Source organism: Nothobranchius furzeri, chromosome 14, assembly GCF_043380555.1.
Source record: "Nothobranchius furzeri strain GRZ-AD chromosome 14, NfurGRZ-RIMD1, whole genome shotgun sequence".
NCBI classification, from domain to species: domain Eukaryota; kingdom Metazoa; phylum Chordata; class Actinopteri; order Cyprinodontiformes; family Nothobranchiidae; genus Nothobranchius; species Nothobranchius furzeri.
Window position 1 is genome coordinate 36,564,405 of NC_091754.1, and position 19,001 is coordinate 36,583,405.

General features: G+C 43.7%; 1 protein-coding gene across 1 annotated transcript in view; it reads right to left on the minus strand.

Moving 5' to 3' along the window:
* satb2 (SATB homeobox 2) overlaps positions 1–4,637 on the minus strand; it is a 40,293-nt gene extending 35,656 nt beyond the window's left edge. Inside the window, exon 1 of the mRNA XM_015965759.3 lies at positions 4,510–4,637. The gene's annotated coding sequence lies outside the window, so the exon portion shown is untranslated. The remainder of the gene's footprint in view (positions 1–4,509) is intronic.
* Between the last annotated feature and the right edge of the window lie 14,364 nt (positions 4,638–19,001).

Genomic DNA, 19,001 nt, shown 5'->3' on the forward strand with positions numbered 1-19,001 from the left:
TGTGCGCTTCACTGCTTCATCTTCAGCAGAGGAGAAAAGTAAGAGGGGGTGAAAAGGGCCAGTCCAGGAGGGAAAACCCGAACCCCACAAAACCAAAACAAAACAACGGCTGGGTTCGGTTCTCCTGCAGCCTAGAGCAGCGCTCTCCAGACTGTCACTTTCAGCCGATCCTGTGCCAACGAGCGCAATGACTGATAGAGGGAGGAGAGAGGGGAGGAGAGACGGAGGCGGACGGAAGGAGGGAGGAGGCGGAGGAGAAGGAACGATGAAAACTAATCTGAGCCCGTGATTTGCGTTTTGTGGGTCGGATCTGACCTGGAAGTGACCGCAGGAACTCATTTTTTAGACGCCGTCTGCCGGATCACACCAGGGGTCACGTGGGTCACACCTTTCGCTCTCTAGAGACCAAGTGAACAGTTTAGTGTAGTCCAGGTTCTGGTGCGTGTTAATGATGAGTGCAGGATGAGCACCCCCCTCCTCCTTGTGTCCACAGCAGATGCGTGCTGTTGTTAATCATAAACCTGATGCAGATGTGTCCGCTGTCCGATAAAGGAACCACGAGGAGGTCGAACGTCACTGCGGGCGGGCGCCGCACGTTCTCCGAGGAAAAACTCACGTTTTCCTTTATTTGGGGAAAAAAAGATCCTAAATAAGGTGAGGGCGTCTGAAAGGCCACACGCTGAAACGGGACAGAAACAACAAATAGCAGCTTTAGTAAAGGTGTATGCGCGTCCTCAGCGCGTGGCACATTTGTGTTCCTAATTCCTAGGGGGCTCGTGCCGCCCTGAATTATCTGTGTTGTCAATTTTCAGCCGCAGACCCATGGTTTAGATAGAAAAACAACAAAGATTATTTTTAAATATCAATATTTTCTGTTCTTATTTAAGCGACTCGTTTAAAACTGTGTGATTTTGTTCCAAGGTATAAAAACATATTTGCCTAATAATTTGTTTTTATCACAGCTGGAAACTTTCTCTTCGGTGTGGTTGATGTTTATAATTTTACCGTTTCAGATCAGATAGACTAAAAAAGTAATTTCCCCTCTTCGATTTGTGAAATTTAACATTAAAATTAATAATATTGATAATTTTACATTGGTGATCTTCTTAGTCCCTATACACCTCCAGCGGGTCCCTGAGGTCCAGTGACCAAAGGGTTGTGCAGCACCAGGCTAAAGACCAAAGGTGACAGGTGCTGCTGTGGCCGCCAGACTGGACCTATCTCCCCCTGAGCCTGAGATCAGTGGACTCAGTGGTCTCCTTTAAAAATCAGCTGAAAACTCTCCTGTTCATGCTTTGGTGTGACCTTCATCACCCTCTCCTTATTCTGCTCTTTGTACCTATGCACCTTTCCTGGGATCCACTGATTTCCCTCTTTCCTATTCATTTTATCATCATGTATTAAATATTTTTTATTTTAACCATATTTTAATACATTTTTGAAGATTTTTTTGTATTTAGAATTTATGTTCTTATGAATTTCCTCGTGATTTTTATCTTGAGAGGCGCTATATAAAATAATGTTTTCTTTATTTATGTCATTATTGTTATTGTTATTGTTATTATTATTATTATTATTATTATTATTACAATACTGAGTTTTATTTTGTTTAAATCACAGGTTGTTGTTGTGTTGGGGATGCCGCAGCAGCAGAAACCCTCTGCAGGAGCGCAGCTGAATAATTAAAGCCGTTCTTCCTCCCTCATCCCTCCTCTGCCTCCAGATCTGTGATTTGGGGTCCATCCAGCCCAAACAAGCGTGGTGACTGATCCCAGAGCCCTTCGACGGAGACAGGCGCACAACACGCGTAAAATCCCGCTTACTGGAGACTAATGAGAATCAGCGCATCGAAGGCCCAATAGGAGCTCGGATTGGGTTAGAATAAAACAAGACGATGTCATCTTGAAGCTCACAGAGTAAATCCAGACTGGTGCAAAATAAAAGAAAACATGCCTTTTTTCATGGATGGAGATGTTTGCTCTTCTCCCAGCGCTGATCTGTTTTTTTAGTCATTCATCATTTCTGCGTGTGGACCATTTCGCTTCTTGTCACCTTGTCGGAGGAAGATGGTGCAGCTCTTGCGCAAACAGCGCGGCGGCGTGGTGAACAGCCGGAGCAAAACGAGAAAGAAGCAAACAGAACAAGTCCAGAAAACCAGAGTGAGAAAAATTCATAAGGACAACTTCCTGCATTGTTCCCAAACTGACCCGAGTGATCCTGCTGCTGGGAATCCCGCAGCGCATCAACCCAAACGCAGCACAGCCGTTTCTCCTGAGCTCATTTACGTGAAAACACACGATTATCATCGGTTTTAACGACACACGGGATTAAAATAATAAAGTGAGTCCAGATCACACTTTGGCAGACTCAGTGGTCGGTGTGACCCAAACCCGAACCCGGACCTGGACCCGGAGCGCTTGGAGATGTGTTTCACTATGGGGGCAGAAAATCTAAATCAAATACCAGAATGAAGCAGAATATCGCTAATAATTAGAGACAACAAAACATTATTATTATTATTATTATTATTATTATTATTATTATTATTATTATTATTATTATTATTATTATTATTATTATTAGAATAATACGCATTCTTTAGTTTGCCGCTAAATTAAGCGGTCGTCTTTTCAGTCAGCGCTAGATCACAACGTACAGAGAACAACCGTAAAACATAAATATCAGGAACCATGAGGAGGGTTCGGACCGATCAGACACCCGCGCGGCTTATAGGTTCTGATCGGTCCAAATGGCCTTCTTTAGGAGGATGTGTCTCGTTTCCTTGGAGGATTAATTTGCCTATAAATGGTCAATTTGAAGCCTCCTGCAAATTGTTTCCATCCAGAGGTCACGACTCATAGGCCCATTATCACCGCAACACCCTGGTCTGCTGCGGGGGCAGGGGTGGAGTGGTTATGAAACATCAAATATCACAGTTATTATTAATATTATTTTTTTAAAGTTGTTAATAATAATAATAATAATAATAATAATAATAATAGTGCTAAGGAATTTGATAATAATAATAATAATAATAATAATGAATATGATGATAATAATAATAATAATAATAATGATATAATAATAATAATAATAATATGATGATGATAATATTAATAATAATATAATAATAATGATCGTGCTAAAGCATATGATAATAATAATAATAATAATAATAATAATAATAATAATAATAATAATAATAATAATGTTTGTGATCCTAAATAAATTAATTGGATAAATTATCCCGAAGGTTATTTTCTATCTTGCCTAAAACAGTAGAAAGTTAGTTTTATTCTATATTGTTTAGTTTTTATTTTGTTCTTTGCTTCAGGAATAAAATGATTTCTTCAGATTGTCGAAGGAATCTCAGAAGCGTGTCTCACATTTATGAACCCCTTTTATTTCAGACTGAGTCAGACTGGAAGCAGCTGTTCACTCGTCTGAGTCGGACTTTAAAAAGTCTGAAATAAATAAATGATACATTTTAAATGTGGATTTGGCCTCTGGCTTCTCTCTCTCTCTCTCTCTCTCTCTCTCTCTCTCTCTCTCTCTCTCTCTCTCTCTCTCTCTCTCTCTCTCTCTCTGTCTGTCTCCAACATGAAGGATCCTTTTGCTAAAACTCTCACTGGCCTCCGCTCTCAGTAATAGGTTCTTACCTGAAATCAAATCTGCCTCCTTAAGGAGAGGGGAGCCCGTTTGGGGGGGGGGACAGCACTCTGCTCTATGTCATGGGCCAGAAGTATTTGACAGCTGGAATTATCTGTAAATACTTCATTAAAGTGTGTATGAGTTTCCCTCTTGTGCCTCATGCTCCACTTCTGCTCAGGTTTACAAACGATAACATAAACAGAGAAGAAGAAATTCAATTCTCATTTTGGAGAACTGTAAAGAGTGCAGCTAAACAAAACAGCGGAGGTCTCTGTAATGAGCCTCAGTGTTTGGGGTTCAGAGTTTACTCGACCGAGCCAGACACTGAGCCGAGCTGTGCAAGCTTCCAACTACCTGCAGTGTCTTAAAGCTGTCAGGAAACCCAGAAAAGATGGTCCAGTCGTTCCAGGAACAACCGTGCTCCCACACCATCTTCTCCTATTCAGCTGCTTTTCTCGTGAAATGTAATGTTTTGCAGAAGAATGTGTCACTGAACCCAAAGAGCTTAAGAGACAGCAGGCTTGAAGATCATGAGATCTTCATCTGATACACGGTAGAGTTCCTGCAGCCTCTCTGCTGTGCTGCAGCACCGACATGAGGCCGGAATTACTGAATTCACTGAATTTCCCTCCGGGATTAATAAAGTATTTTTGAATTGAATTGAATTGAATTGAAAGTGGACCCGGGTCGTCTACGAACCTCAGGCCAGGGGCATGCCGACGGCTGCAAGAAGAGGAAAGCTGATCTGTTTAAAAGGCCAGAGGCACGCGGTGGAAGAAAATTTCAAAAACCACAAGTACATTTTTGTGCACAAGGTCGAAGGTCATGTTGCTGCAAATGCCTAAAAGCCGGCCCTACCGTGAAGCTCACTTGCTCTTTCATGGATTCTGGGATGGTCGTCTCGTCTCTGGATCTTCGCCAATGGGCCACAGATGAGCCAACGGCCTTGTGGGTACAACAAGGTGTGGGCTACTTTCTGTTCTCAGCTCTCCACAGGGTGGGCGGAGCCTTTGGCTCAAAACAAGTCAATCATTTACTGCTGGGCATTGTTGGGAGGAAACCTTTGTCTGAGAGAAACACTTTGATTTGTCCGAAGAGTCAATGATTAAAAACACCAATTAAAGGATGTCATGGATGACGTGTGTGTGTGTGTGTGTGTGTGTGTGTGTGTGTGTGTGTGTGTGTGTGTGTGTGTGTGTGTGTGTGTGTGTGTGTGTGTGTGTGTATGTGTGTGAGAGAGAGAGAGAGAGACAGGGTGATAGTGATCTGGCTGTCTGTGTGGATGGCGAGGGGTCAGAGATGGGCTCTGTGCTCTGATCTCATGTTTGTTATTGCCATGCTGCCCTTGGATAGGTTAACATAGCACACACTGCATCAGCTGCTCTGTGCACTTCCTATACACACACACACACACACACACACACACACACACACACACACACACACACACACACACACACACACACACACACACACACACACTGCTCAGCCAGTGGGTCTATGAGGGTCACTTAATACGCTAGCCTGGTGAAAGCTTATATCCCAGCGCAGGAGGACAGGAGCAGCCGGCGACATGATGATGTGGTTTACATCAGAAGGTTTATTTGCTGATCCTGGAACAATTCTTAACCTCTGAATGGTACAAAGTGAATGGGTGCATGTTTAATGACATTTAAAGTAGGAAACAGTAAATGCACCAAGAAAATAGCAGATAACATAAAAAAATCATAAAACGTCTGCATTTCTAATGTCTAGATGTAGAAAATATCTTCTTGCTTGCGACAGAGGCAGCTAGCATGCTGCTAAATGTAATTTTAACTTATGTTTAGTGTTGTCATGGTTGCCAGGTACAACTGTCCAACTTCACTTGTGGTCTTCTCAGTCAACGAAGACCCCAATGTCTGGTACCAAAACCCGCCTGCCAGGCAGGCTGGGTCTTCAGAAGATGCAGCCCCTGAAACTGGACACATCCCAGTGTTCTGCCCAAATCCAAATCTAACTTTAATCGTTGTCTTACTGTAAAAGTGGGATTAATAGCTGTGTGTGGACAATGTCTCATATCCCTTCCCAGTATCAAAAATACTCCTATAAGATCTCTGCAGTTGTATTTCCTCCTCAGTGTTGTGTTGACACTCATCCGTACATGACATCATAAATCTTTTAACTTCATGTGCGTGACTGAGTGGAAAATGACAGGATCACAAGTTTTACTCATTAATATTCATGATATGCAAATGTCTCACCTCTGATTGGCTAACAGCAACACAACTCTTCTGTTGCCTTTGTTAAAGCGTAAGTCACCCCCCTACCAGAGTCATACTCCACCCATGGGGAGGGTGGGTATGTGGCACAGAGATCAACTCACAGACCGGTACAAAGTACACCTTTCATTTTTACCTCTCAGCGCACCGGGATTCCTTTTTCCTGGGTACGGTGCATACGGGGTGTTTTTCCAGTCATGTACTAGTTGAAATATTGTTTGCTGAAAGAGTGTATGCTGAATTTGTTTGCACAGAAAACAATCCATGAGGAGCGACGTTTTGTGATTGACACATTCTCTTCAAATGCACTGCCAGGACGCTTGCCGTGCATCCAGCACCGTCAGCTCCCATCAAACCAGGCAAGAAGAGAGGAAAAAAAGACGCATTATACGACACCGTGCACGTTCCCGTGTGGGCATGAACATCCCAGCTGCTGTTCAAGAGACGGAAGAGAGAATAATAGTGTCTGGATGTTGACCATCGACATGTTTACTGGACGATTCATGTCCATAGGCTCAGATTGTAAGTTTTTGTTCCCAAATGGAAGGTTCCCACCACCACCATTTTGACCGTGTCACACATCCCGTCACGCCCAGACAATCCAAAATTGGGAAAAGAGGTGGAGGTGAGAGTGGGGCTGTTACGATTGGAACAAATGAACCAATGTAGCTACTTACCTGACCCAAGAAGCTAAGAAGGACTCCCACCTGCACGGCAGACTGGCTTGCATGCGAGGCTGTAGTCATGCTGGTCGCCTGTGGAGATCTATTATGGACCGGGACTATTAAATTACAAGCAGAGCCTCAGGCCGCTGGGATCGTAGCCGGGTGCCGTGGCCTTTTCCATCAGCTCTTGCTCCAGGGTCAGAGATCAGCGAGACATTAGGTACATGCTACCCCAAAGCGACTCCAATGTAAAGGCATCTCCGGCCTGCTTAGTAAAGAAATCATAACTAAGCTGACCGAGGATATTGGGCTTTGCTGGTTCGCCGTGGTCAAAGATCCTCTGCTGTGTCGACACCCCACAGAGCAGAGAGCCAATTCCACAAAGGCGGACTTGCGGGTCTCTGACCGTGGAACAGCCAATCCTGATAGCCTCCGCTATCCTCGGTCAGTTCTTTAGCTCTAGTTTATTTTTAGCCTGCAGCCACACCAACATGATATATTTCAACCCATCATAGACCAAGCAGTGTTATGGTAAACACAGAGTTTTCCCCCATCGCAAACTATTAGCGGGAAAACTGCGGCTGCAGCGACTCAAAAGTGAAGCAGCGTCAACAAAAAGAGCTGCAGTGTTTCTGTGGTCTCCCTCAGAGATCCACTAATGGCCAACTCAACTGCAGCCTCGCATCGGAGGCAGCCCGGCTGCCCCGGAAAACGGAAACAGCCAGCCGCCTGCTCTAGCAACTGTTCCCGAGCAGGAGACAGGAGAAGCTGGGTACCTGCTCAAGTTTCTTATCCAGCCAGCAGCCCCACTGACATGTTTGTCCAAGCAGTTTAATGACACAGCCTTTTCCCCATTCAATCAGCAAAATAAAATACAGAAATAAATATTTTGTAAATGATATTAAGAAGCAGAAACTGCTTGGATGGTCTGTTAGTAACCACAGCTTGCCCTTTTGTCCAACTATTAACATCCAAACACGAACACACAGCCAAAACTAAAGTTCAGAGAGTCGAAATGGCCGAACATCAATTAACGTGAGGCCGAGGCTCAGGCTGAGGCCTTTCTCCGGAGCTAGCTCTGAAGTCAGTCATGTCTTGTTAATGCATGTGCACATGTCTGTGTGCCTATTTAGTGAGAGAGAGAGAAAGAGAGAGAGAGAGAGAGAGGGAGAGAGAGACAGAGAGAGAGACAGAGAAGGAGAGAGGGAGAGAGAGACAAGAGAGTGAGAGAGAGAGAGACAGAGAGAGACAGAGAGAGAGAGAGAGAGAGACAGAGAGGGAGAGAGAAAGGGAGAGAGAAAATGAATAGGAAAGAGAGAAATCAGTGGATTCCGAGGAAATGCGGAGTAAGAAGAAAGAGCAGAATAAGGAGAAGGGGGTGATGAAGGTCAATTAAAGCCTGTCTGAGGTGAGTTTTCAGCTGCTTTTTGCAGCTAGTAGGTGGGTGTGAGGGTGACATAACTTCAGCTGGCTAACTTGTCCACAGGTGGGTTTGCATGGTCTACTAAGCACAAAACAGAGAAGCAGGGCCAAAACAAAAGGTTGGCTCATGGATAACGCCAGTGTCAGTACAGTCAGTCATCCTGGCCGAGGCAAGCGATGTAACTGGTCAGTATGTTGGAACAGAACTTTTAAAATATGGTTTGTTTCCATCTTCCTTTCAAACTCAAGGATGTATAACTATAATGATCAACGTATTCTAAATTTGTTGCTTAAATCAGATATGGTTAGATGCCATGAGAACACCATTTAATGGTAGAAAGAATATTGCACTTCAAGCCCCTCCCCTTACTTCCATGATGACATTGGAAGCAGCGCCTTGCATTTGTGAACTTGCCCCTGCAGCCAGCAAACTGAGTTAAACACATTCATGCAACACTTTAATAGTGGAATCTTGTTTAGAAATAATGACAAGCACACTTTCACTTGAATTATTGTCTCATTTAGTCAATATGTACATACAAGGCTGACATTGGCCTTACAGTGTAATACCAAAACACACAGGTGTCGCTTTTTACTCCTTAGAGACCCAACTTTTACATACCATGCACATATTATATATCAAACTCTTCGGCTTCATCGCCCCTCTCTCTCTAAAAATGCCAAAATATGACAGATCTGAGGTTTGCTTTTTAAATGTTTTAGTTTTATTTGGCACAACTTGTACTAATTAGGAATTTGTCCTGTGTAGTGAGGATCTGCTGTCCTTAGAGCACGGAGCTGTGTAGCTAATCAGCAAACTATCGACTACAACAAGGCTTGCTGTCCTTAAAGGGACTTTAAAGAGTTTTGAATTTTTATGCTCGCGATTGCCCCCTCAGGCCAAAAGCGTAACGGCAGCTTCAATAGTAGGCTCGTGCACGAGGCGCGCATGCTGTTCGTGCACACTCCTTAACGAAAATAACAGCTGAGACAGTCCAGTGTGTGTGTGTGTGTGTGTGGCCCGGAGGACAGTGGACAGGAGAATGCGCAGCTAATTAATTAAATAATTTGGTTCTGTACCTTTCTCTTCAGCACAGCAGACAAACTCTCTTTTTCTGTGATTTTACAGAAAAACAGGCAATCACAGTAAAAATACCAGGGCTCATTCTACAGGACCAGGGCATTGCAGGAGGATGTATGAAGAAGACATTTATTATTTCTATACATGTTTTAGCCGTCAAACTTCCTCATAGTCCCTTTAAATGAAGATTTTCATTAATGTTTTGTCACCATAATTACAATCTGCTGACTATTGCTCACATCTTAGAAATTAGCTTAGCTTAGCATGTGTACACTCACGCCGCTCACATTTGATCAACTAACTATCATGGTGAAAATGGGGAATTAAGGTCACACTCCTGCTTTTTCGACCAAAGTGTTACAGGTGGAGCTCTGTTTCACATTCAAAAGATCTAAACCCAGAAATCAGTGGTTTGCTTTCTTGTCCTGCTGTGTAACGCCCCAGGTTCTCAATAGTGTCCCGACCTGAACCGAGCCACACCAAACCACTTAGCAGAAACAACCGTAACATGGTTTGTACACACTAAAATAGTTTTGGCTACAACATGGCCATCAAACATGACGTTGTAGTGTTAGCCATGGCTCCATGTTGCATGTCCAGTCGTTCATCTGTCCTCTGCTTATCCGGGGTTGAGTCACGGAGGCAGCAGCTGAAGCAGAAAAGCCCAGACTTTCTTCTCCTCAGCCACTTGGGCCAGTTTCCCCTGGAGGAATCCTAAGGTGTTTCCCGACCAGCCGAGAAACACAATCCCCCCCCCCCCCCCCCCCCCCCCCCCAAGATAGGGATTTTTTTGAATGACTCGTTTTAGGGAAATAATTCCTAAACCAAACACTGAAAGAAAACTAATGGAAGGTTGTTGGTTTTTTTTTTTCACATTTGGAGCGCTTATAGGGGCCGCCCTGTCATATCTGCAGACCCCCTTGGAAAATGTTTTTCAATCCAAAAAAGGATCAAGTCACAAGAAAAAGAGAAAACTCCAGAAAAGATTATTTAATTTGATTTCATTTTCACACTGGATCACTGTACCAATTCAGCTGAAGGGCAGCTGACGTCTGTTCCTATATGTCTGTGTTTGCAGCTCCATCCGTGTGTGTGTGTGTGTGTGTGCGTGTGCGTGCGTGTGTGTGTGTGTGTGCGTGCGTGTGCGTGTGTGTGTCCATCCACTGTCCAGGTAGACAGGAGAGGTGGAGTAGTGAGGGCTGACACTTCTCAAAGCCTGTTTTATCTCAGAGCAATGGGAGGAGGAGAGAGAGGGGGTCTTTGTGGGGACAAGGCCAGGCTCTTTGTGGTAAGGAGGAGGAGGAGGACTAAGGTTAGGTGGAGCTGTTGCAAGCCTGGGGGTCTGCCTTCCCGTTTTGGCTGTCTGTCTGGGACCTGTGGAGGGCCCTGCTCCAGGGGCTAACTGATTAGCTCATAATTGGCGGGGTGTCTTGAGGGAGCAGCCCCTTTCAGCCCACCACTTGCAAACATTCGAGCCCCTGGGAGGCTGTGGTTGTTGCAACAGGACCCTGGGCATATCAACACTCTCAGGCGTGCATGCTCATGGAATGATGGATAAGCAGACGAGGGGATTGAGAACAGGAAGTGATGGTTTAAACAGTGTGCCAGAGACACCAGCAGCAGAAACATTCATGCTGCTGACTGTGGAACTACCTACTGCATGCTGAAAAGCATCTGAATGTTGGTTAAAATAGACTTTAGCAGGTAGCTTTTAGATGCTAACGATGCTACTGTTTGTTAAACATTTATTAAAGTCTAAAATGTTCCATAGTCCACTGTCAGGTATCGAACTGTAAACAGCTAGTGAGCAGCTGGACCGTCTGCTCGTCTCCAGGTGGGACACATGGAGCTGTAACAGCATGGATGCTGAGCGTTAAAGGAGTGAAATGAAGCTGTTGGCTTTAGCTTGTTTGATACCTTATCAGCTGGATGCACAGAAAACTGGGTGATTTATTTAGCATGTCTTAGACACAGAAGAAACAGTTGTGTGCCCCTAAAGGTTTAAAACATGGAGGAAGTAACCTTTATAAATAACAATATAGCGTCATGACTGGGGTCTCAGTCATCATTTGCTTTAGCGCTGCAGGAACCTGTCCAGAGTCTTTCTGTCACCTCCTGCCCAGTGGTTACGACTTTACTCATCATGAATTCCAGGTCAAAGGCAGCTAATAACTTCATCAGTTAGCAGATGATGACAAACCTGTATTTGCTCTGGCTCACCGAGAGGCTGTGGGTCAGGAGGAAGAGTAGCTGTCTGTCAACCAGGGGTCACTGGTTCAATTCTGTCATCATCAGCCACAAGAGCTCCAGCCAGTGTGTGTGTGTGTGTGTGTGTGTGTGTGTGTGTGTGTGTGTGTGTGTGTGTGTGTGTGTGTGTGTGTGTGTGTGTAATGATCTTTGGTTTCTAATAATGATGGCGCAGGAGGTGTGATCCGAGCATTAGGGATTGGCTTCTCAGTGAGATACTCAGGTCTGCAGAGTTTAAGGTCTCAGGCTCTGATTGGGCCTTCTTCTCTCTCAGAACTGCTTTTACAATATGAACCCTCACGGTCTCTGCGCTCCTCTGGCAGGCGTCTCCTGGTCATCCCTAAAGTCAGGACACAGACTCACGGTGAGGCGTCCTTCCAGTGTTATGGCCCTCGCCTCTGGAACGAGCTGCCAGAGGACCTCAGGGCCGCAGAGAACATTCATGTTTTTAAGTGCAGGCTCAAGACCCATCTTTTTAGGTTAGCTTTTATCTAAATATTTACTACAGTTTTTTTTCTCATTTTACATGATTATATTTTAGCATTGTTTTCATTATTTAATATTATTATTTTACTGTCTATATGATTTTATTTATTACTCATTTTCTAACTTTTGTCATTTATATTAGCTCTTTTATTGTATTTTTACTCATTTTAATCCAGTGTTTCCTCTGTGGGGGCCGTCTGCCCCGGGAGCGGTGGTCGACAGTAGCTTCCTGGGCGCTCTATAGGTGGGGGTCTATGCTCCCCCTCCACTGAGCGCTCTGACTTAGTGTGGAAGACCTGATGCTCCTGGGACAGACGGCTCCTCTGATAGCGTTTCCTTGCCTTACCTTACTTGGCTCATCTGGACTCAGCCAAATATAATTTTTACTGATGTGTGTGTGTGTGTGTGTGTGTGCGTGCGTGCGTGCGTGCGTGTGTGTGTGTGTGTGTGTGTGTGTGTGCGTGCGTGTGTGCATGCGTGCATGCGTGCGTGTGTGTGCTTGCATATGTCTGTTAATGTTTTTAACCTGTGGTCATTTTGTAAAGCACTTTGTTTGAAAAGCGCTTTATAAATACATCCAATTGATTGATTGATTGATTGACTGATTGATTGATTGACTGATTGAGTGGTTCTGATGATCAGGGTTTGTTTGGATTGGTTCCTGCTCTAGAACATGAATCTGGACCTCAAAGAGCCAGTTTTCCTCTCAGTCCATCAGAAAACAACAGCTAAGACTCACACCTGTTACAGGACCTGCTGAAAAAAATAACAAGTAATCATTTTTGATAAACATCTACAAAATAAAACCAAGGCAAACCTAATAAAATCCCTTTATACATCTTAGGTGTGTTCATGCTGTGTCGTGGATCTAATTCCATGCTGTCGTTCTTTTTAAAACACAGAAACTGTTTCGTTACCTGTTTTGTCGCTAAGTTTCATCTGCAGCTGCAGACTTCCTCAGGCTGACGCTGATGGTGGCGTCACTTCCTTCTCCGTTTATCTGCGGGCAGCAGAGGACGTTGTCGCCCTCTACTGGCCGCTGTCCCCTCTCCGACGATGCAGTCCCATGCGCGGTCCAACGTGTAAACTCCATCGTCCCTGTTCATGGTCCCACATCCACGTCTCCTTATCTCTATAGCTTCTTTAATCCATCTTTTGTATTTTTGTTGTTCAGTGTTTACGATCCTTGTGTTGTCCCAGTCCATTACATGGTTTTCTCTTGTGCAGTGATCTGTTACGGCAGATCATCTGGACTCAGTATTAGGACCTGCTCTATTTAATATATATATAAATGACATTTTTCTAGTCTGCAAACTCTGAAGATCATCTTATTTGCTGATGATACAAACTTGTTCTACACTGGAAATGATCTCAATGAAATAATTAATACTATTAATCAAGAATTAAGTAAACAAAAATAATGGATGAATAATAATAAATTATCACTGAATATAGAAAAAACAAAGGTAATGACGTTTGGCAATTGTAAAATCAACACAGAAGTATGTATAAAGTTTGACGATGGAAAAATTGAGAATGTTAATGAAATCACATTTTTGGGTGTGATACTGAATAATAAACTCAGTTGGAAGCCCCACATTAGACACACACAAACCAAACCAGCAAAAAACATTGCAATTATAAATAAAATGAAGCAAATGTTGGACTGTAAATCACTCCATATTCTGTATTGTTCATTAGTTCTGCCATATCTCACGAGTATAAAAATGCACTACACCCACTATCAGTGTTGCACAAGAGGGTAATACGTGTCATTCATAAAGTTGGGTTCCTGGATCATACAAATTCTTTGTTTTTACAGTCAAAATACATTAAATTTCAAGACCTGGTTCATTATCAAACAGCTCAAATTATGTTCAAAGCTAGTAAGCACTTATTGCCACCTAATATTCAAAAGCTCTTCAACCAGAGTGATGAGGGATATCATTTACGAAGGACTAAAATTTGAAAATGCCCAGGGTAAGAACCAGTAAAAGGAGTTTCTGTGTATCAGTATGTGGTGTGAAACTGTGGAATGGGCTGCAGGAAATACACAAACAGTGTCCAAATATAAACAAATTTAAATCACTGTATAAATAAATGATAATTAATGGATATGGAAACGAGGTTCTCTGAGGTTATGGAAACTATGATATTGTCATTATTATTTTGCTGTTGTTTATGTTATTATTGTCATTGTTATTACTAACTAGGTGTGTGTGTGTGTGTGTGTGTGTGTGTGTGTGTGTGTGTGTGTGTGTGTGTGTGTGTGTGTGTGTGTGTGTGTGTGTGTGTATACGTGTATACGTGTATATGTGCATATGTGTGTGTGTGTGTGTGTGTGTGTGTGTGTGTGTGTGTGTGTGTGTGTGTGTGTGTGTGTGTGTGTGTGTGTGTGTGTGTGTGTAGGTATAGATGGTAAGTTGTAAAGTAAATTAGTAATGTGAGACAAGGGGGTGGGATTGAATAAGCACTTGTTTCTTCTTACTCTCTTTGGACAAAGACTTTTTTATTGGTATATCTTTTCTTTTCTACTATGTTCATTGATTTTTTTTAAATATTTTGTCTTATGTTCAAATAAACATTTAATCAATCAATCAATAATTGTGGAAATGGTGTAAAAAAAACTGTACAACATTACCACTGGTGCTTTTGATGGAAATGCTATTTAACTGTTGCATGAAAAAACCTGAAAAGCTTCGTGCTTTTATGATACTGATAATAAAACATGAGTTTGTTTTTTATATTTTCTAGCCACAGTTACGAAGAGCTGTTTGCAGAGCGCCATAGCGCTGGGGTTACAGAACATCATCTATCTGAACGATGACTTCCATTCATTCTGCTGCTGTAGAGAGTAAAGCATGAAAAATAAAACTATTTTATACTATCAGTGTTAAAGGAAAATACAAACTCCTTTGACTCCAGTGGTTTTTCACGTCCGAGTCATGTTTGAAGCGTGCTCACATTATTCTGGCTGTAATTAAAGAAACACAATATTTATTGTCAGCAGTTTGAAGCGACGACGCTGATACGTATCTAGTAATTACAGGCACTAAAGCTCAGCTCCTCTTTGTTTCCTGGTGTTGTTTGGCCATTGCCATGGAGCTGAGTGGGGCTCCACAGTCAACAAGCAGCTCGCTATCTCCCATTAGATCAGATGCTATTAGGCCAGAGAGGAGTCACTGAGCAAACAGCGTCCTTGCCTTTAACTGTCAGTTATCTAATCTAGTAAACAGGGATGAGCTGGACTTTGGAGTTCACAGACAGGAAGGCTAGTTATTCATGACCATTGTTTAGCACAAAATGCCACTCAAACGCTGCCGACACCTCATTGGTTGATTCCCATGACGGTGCAGGGATGAGATAAGAGTCTGGTGGGGTGATAAGGTCTGGTGCTGATGAACTAGAGCTGATTCAGAGGAGTCGTTTTAAAGCCTCTGCCTTTGTCACCATCAGGTCTAATCCTCCAACACAAAGCACTTCCTGAATGGTGTTCTGTCACCTCACCTGAAGTTTACAGCTGTATCAGTGCTAATATCTCCAGGTGGGATGTAAACATCATGGTTGCAGATTAAACATTATTTGATGGATGTTGTTTTTTAAGGTAAGTCTCCTGTGAGTAGTCAGTCTCTTAGCTGCTGCAGAGGTCAGTGTGCTTTTATTTTGAAGGAGGGTGCAGATGCAAAATGGACAAAATCAATAATCAACTAGAAAGTGATGATGTCATTCCTGTGGAAATAAAAGCTTGTGAATGCAGTTATATGTAACAGGAGACACTTTTAAATAATAACGATATGGTCAACTTATCTGCAACCTTGATCGCGGCTGACTGAGCTCGTCTCCATTATTATTCTGATAGAAGATACACACGTGCCGTTATCTTCATGCCTACTTCACATGTACTGAACTTTTTTCCTTTGTGTCAGTCAGCCTGTCTCCCTCCTTCTCCTTCATGACTAAGTAGGTCCTCCAGGCTCCTCCAGGAGGCGGCTACCTACCCTGAAGTCCTGGCTCCGTCTGCCCAGAATCAGGCTAAGTGCCTCTGACAGCCCGACGCACAGTTATTAACTGTGATCCCCATCACTGGACCCGGGCAGCTCAGCGCCAAGGGGAGGCTCCAGCAGAGATCTCTGCTCTAAACACAAAGACTGCTTTCACCTCTGCATTCTTGGCTGCATGCTTTCCTGACCTTGATGCATTCACTAATACATATTTACATGATTCCATAACTAAGGTATGCAGGTATTTAACAGTGTTGCAGGGAAGCTGCTTGGACACCATTTCCTGTCACACTAGAGAAGAATGTGATGCCTTTATGAGGAAGGGCTGTGAAGGTGTTGTTCTGCAGAGCACCGCTGCATTCCTGCCTCATCGGTTTCTGCTGACCTGATACTTTCATCCTTATAGGTGGTCCTGTCCTGGATCTCAACACGCCCTTCTCCTCTTCGGTGACCAGAGGGCCATCAGGCAACAACCCGGCATGTGTCACTGGAGGGCAAAATTGGGAGAGAAATGAATAAATGCTTGTGAGGATTGGAGGAGGACAGACAAGGAGAAAGAGTAAAATCCATAATGACAGCTGACTATGTTTAGCCCCCAGAAAGGCACTGGGATAAACAGCAACTGGTCCCAGCTAACAGGAGGGCTTCAAGTCGCCAAAGTAAAAATCCCAAAGCCACTTTTTCCTGCCCACATCAGCCATAATGACAGCACCGCCATTCAATTGTTGAATAGTTGAGGCCGTTCCCTTTGAGGTGCCTGGCTTTAATATAGAAACATGGCATAAACAGTGGAGCAATGGACGTCCCCAGCAGCGTTCAAAGCTGTGGCGGGACAGCGATACGGCTGACATGCATTATTCCCTACAAAAGCTGCCCTTTGTTTGTTTTAACCCACAAATTGTAGGTTTTGTCCATCAAAGTTTCCTTTTATAGGCAGAAACTCCGGTCCCTTTTTACACCCCCCCACCCCCACCCCACCCCACCCCCACCCCCCACCCACCCTATTGTCCTCCCTGGACATGGCTTTCTGGAGCTGATACCTACAAACACATCAGGAAACAGCACGTTCTGTGGAGCTGAGACATGTCCTGGTGGTCCAACGCGGAGATTCAGAAACCTCGTTTGTCAGAGTTCTGTTGCTCTTTCAAAGATTTTAGTGTTTTGTTAAAATAATGAATGCATAAAAATGTGATGGAGCATTTTAAACTGCATCCTGGGTTTTGCAGATATTAGCCAAACATGAGTAAAAATGACAAAGCGTCTCGGTCGTTAGACAGAAGTGAAAGGGACTTCCTGTCTTGGACCTTGATCAGGAAGACAACTCGTCTCCTAACAGGGACGTCCCAGAGCATCACACCAGGACTTTATCCGGTCCTGAGGACTGTGGTGGCTGTCGTTTGGGCTCGCTGTGCAAAAAGAGCCAACAGAGGTGAACAGCTGATCTGTCAGGGCTGGGCAGAAAAATGACGAGGTCGTAGGTTTTTTTGTTTTAGTTTTTTTGTCGTTTCTAACAAAAATAAATGGCCAATGATCTGGCACCCTAACTGTTAAAGCTAATGATTCCTTTGAACTAAACTGTTTAGCACTTTTTGGTTTTTCACACTTCAGCTCACCAGGGTTATGGAAGTCAGCAGGCTGGTTCTAATTCCCAGGATGTCATTGGCCTAAAGGGGAAGCATCTCTGTTCTGAAGAGTCAAAGACAATAAGATGATAAATAAAACAGGAAGAAGAATTTATTATTTTAGCCCTCGCATACTTACTGGTTTATGGTCTACACTAAACATGTGTGTTTGTTGTATTTGAAGAACAAAAGCAAAAAGATCATCATGGACTCCTGGAAACAGTGGAACTTGATTTGTTTATCTCAGCTGTCTGTGGAGGACTCTGAAGACGTGTGGATATTCGTGGTGTTGGTGTCAGGTTTCCTGCTCATTGGCCTTGGAGGCTACCTGGCTTACCGGAAAATTAACGAGCTGTCGAGGAATATTGGCCTGATCCCGGAGCTCAGAGATGGTTTGCACCGCGCTGCAAATTCACAGACTCACATAATTGTCAAGATGAATCGTAAGCTTGGAACTTTGGCCGAGATTCATTCTTTGGCACAAAAGATGGATGCCATCAAGGAGAGAGTGGACGAATCAGCACGGATTGGGATAGATTCATGTCCATTACTGGGATTTTGAGAGGTTGAGGACCAACAAACTGTAAGACAGAGAGGAAATCATCTCTGTCTGGCCCCAAAACAATTTCTAATCGGAATCTGGCGTCCTTGAGCCTGCAAGGCTCCAACGAAAACTGCCCCCTCAGAAGATATGTGGAATGTGCCGTCGCTATGGCAACTCAACTCTGTCTCCTTTCCCAGCCTGGGCGGGACTGCAGGAAGGCCGCTGAAACGTCCAGGGTCACTGCAACCCTCCAACCCTCAATGCTCCTCCCCCTGTCCACACTGAGGTGACATGCGCTGCTTATCGTGGCTGCAGGAACTGAAGTGGGGATAGTCCCAACCCACCACCCCACCTAGTGGACACTTATGTTGTGTGTTGTCTGAAGTCTGTTGCATATCTGTCTGAGGTGTCCTTTTTTTTTTTTTTTTTTTTTTTTTGCAGAGCAAAGCTGTCCTCCTGGTGGGAGGGTAACTCTGAAGTGTCTTTTTTTCCCTCCACCTGAACCAATCCTCATATAACCCTCTTATCTCTATTATGGTAGCATGACTCAAAGTTGCGAATGACCACAGTCACCAATTCTTGTCATGTGTCTTGTCCATGTATGTCTGATCTCTGAATTGCGTGTACTGAAACTCTAATTTCTCTCTGGGATTAATAAAGTATTGATTTGAATGATTGATTGAACAGTCTTATTTTGGTAGCTTCTTCACATTCTGACCATCTCTCTGGTTCTTATAAAAGATGTTTTAATGTGTGTGACTTGGGTTGTTGACAATAACATTGTGTAAACAGCATCTGAGCTCCATGACTGACACAGTGCTCACCAAACATCCACCTTCACCCCGAGCCTCGGCGCTTCAGCCTCCAAGTTACGCTGTGATCACAGCCGAGGTGTTACAGACGCTCCCATCGAGCCGCAAAAACGTCTCGTTACTTTTTAAATGTTGGCAGAAAACTCGTCGGCTTTTTGAGAAACGCCTCGTCTCAGAGGTCAGGCACCATTAACCAAATACAGAGCAGT